Here is a 1902-nt window from a genome sequence, read left to right as displayed (position 1 = left end):
ATAGGCTCTTAAAATATCTACAGCGAAATCTCTTGTTAGATAGATAACATAGATACCCATATATAGAGGTGCATGTATCTATTTATCTATGTAAGAGTTATAGGCTCTTAAAATACAGCTAAATCTCTTGTTAGATAGATAAAGAGATATGATAGATACCCATATATACAGGGGCATGTACCTGTTTTATCTACCTGTATCTATCTATCAAGAGAATCTTTAACTCTAGCTGTAAAAAAGAATATGTGCAACTCATGGTGCTCCATGTATCGCCCCAACACAGGACTCACCACGATAGGACCATCGCTGATTGACTTGTTTCCCTCTCTTCCTAAAAGCCCTGAAAGTTTCTTCTTTGTATCCCTTGCACCTACCACAGTGCTGGCCACACAGCAGGTGTTCCTGAAAAGTCTGTTGGATGAATGAGAGGCAGTGCATGAATTCATGTCAGAACAGAGATCCACATGTCAGGGAACAGAGATAGAACAACATGAGGATTAGCTTTGTCTGTGGTAGGGACAGGTCCAGGAAGGGTCAAAGATGGGCAAGTAAGGCTTGGAAGGGTGAATGTGTACAGTCCCCAAAGAAAAGGGGAGAGAGAGAGATGGGGGACGGCAATCCAGTGAGAACATCATTTAGAGGTCCTTGGCTCACACCTGTAATCCCAGCACTTTGGGAGGCTGAGGCAGGCAGATCACCTGAGGTCAGGAGTTTGAGACCATCCTGGCCAACATGATGAACCCCATCTCTACTAAAAATACAAAAATTAGCCAGGCGTGTGGTGGGTGCCTGTAACCCCAGCTACTCGGGAGGCTGAGGCAGGAGAATCGCTTGAACCTGGGAGGTGGAGAGTGCAGTGAGCTGAGATTGAGCCATTGCACTCCAGCCTGGGTGATAGAGAGACTCTGTCTCAAAAAATAAATAAATAAAATAAATAAATAAAAAATAAAGATCCTGTAAGTGGGCTGGGTGTGCTGGCTCACACATGTCATCCCAGCACTTTGGGAGACCGAGGCAGGAGGATCGCTTGCACCTAGGGCTTCAAGACCAGCTCGGATAACAAACTGAAACCCGGTCTCTACAAAAATCAAAGAAAAAAAAATAGCCGGTGTGGCAGCCGGCACCTGTGATCCCAGCTGCATGAGAGACTGAGGCAGGAGGATCACTTGAGCCTGGGAGGTGGAGGCTGTAGTGAGTACTACACAAAAGAAATCGCTGATCCTTCAGCAGCCATTTCCCACTCCAGCAACTCCCCGCCCCTGGCAACCACTCATCTACTTTCTGTCTCTATGGATTGGCTTCTTCCGGATATTTCACATGCACGGAATCATGCAATGTGTGGTCTTTCGTGTCGGGCTTCTTTCTCTAAGTATTACATCTTCAAGGGTTATCTCGCTGTAGCATGAGCGAAGTGTGACGATAGATTGATCGATGAAGGTTACGTTCATTCATTCCACACGTATTTATTGAGCACCTACTGTGTGCCAGTCTGGGGGGTCCAGTCAGGAATAGAACTGACAGTAAACCCTGCCCTGAAGGGTTTCTGGTAGGAAGGAGAGACAATAAACCGAATAAACCAGTACATTATTTGGAATATTAGACGCTGATAAGAGCTCAAGTGAAGCGTGGGGTTGGAAGTTGGGGTGGAGAGAGCGGGGATGTGACTTTAAGCAGAGTGGTCAGCAAAGGCCTCCCCGCAGGGTGGCCGCAGGGACGCTCCAGCTCAGCCCGGAAGGAGGCGAGAGGCGCGGTGCCCGTCCCGGCGACTCCGGGCCAGCAAGGAGGTCCCAGCGCACGCGTCGGTGCCTCGAGGCCCGGGACCCTGAGTGTCCCGTCCCCGCCGTGGCCCTGCGTCCGTGACGGTGGGTGGCACCAGGGCGCATTCCGCGCGGCGGGGCTGCG

The 1902-nt window shown here is 49.7% G+C and overlaps 1 protein-coding gene across 2 annotated transcripts in view; it reads left to right on the top strand.

Moving 5' to 3' along the window:
- Positions 1 to 1833: 1833 nt before the first annotated feature.
- The window catches only part of KLHL36 (kelch-like family member 36), a 14939-nt gene continuing 14870 nt past the window's right edge, over positions 1834 to 1902 (top strand). The window contains exon 1 of one of the 2 annotated variants that reach the window (XM_011928062.1): positions 1834 to 1856. The gene's annotated coding sequence lies outside the window, so the exon portion shown is untranslated. The remainder of the gene's footprint in view (positions 1857 to 1902) is intronic. The other variant, XM_011928061.1, reaches the window with a different exon arrangement.

This window comes from Colobus angolensis, unplaced genomic scaffold, assembly GCF_000951035.1.
Source record: "Colobus angolensis palliatus isolate OR3802 unplaced genomic scaffold, Cang.pa_1.0 Scaffold76, whole genome shotgun sequence".
NCBI lineage: Eukaryota > Metazoa > Chordata > Mammalia > Primates > Cercopithecidae > Colobus > Colobus angolensis.
Note: the sequence above shows the minus strand (reverse complement) of the source record. Positions and strands in the feature narration are given on the sequence as shown.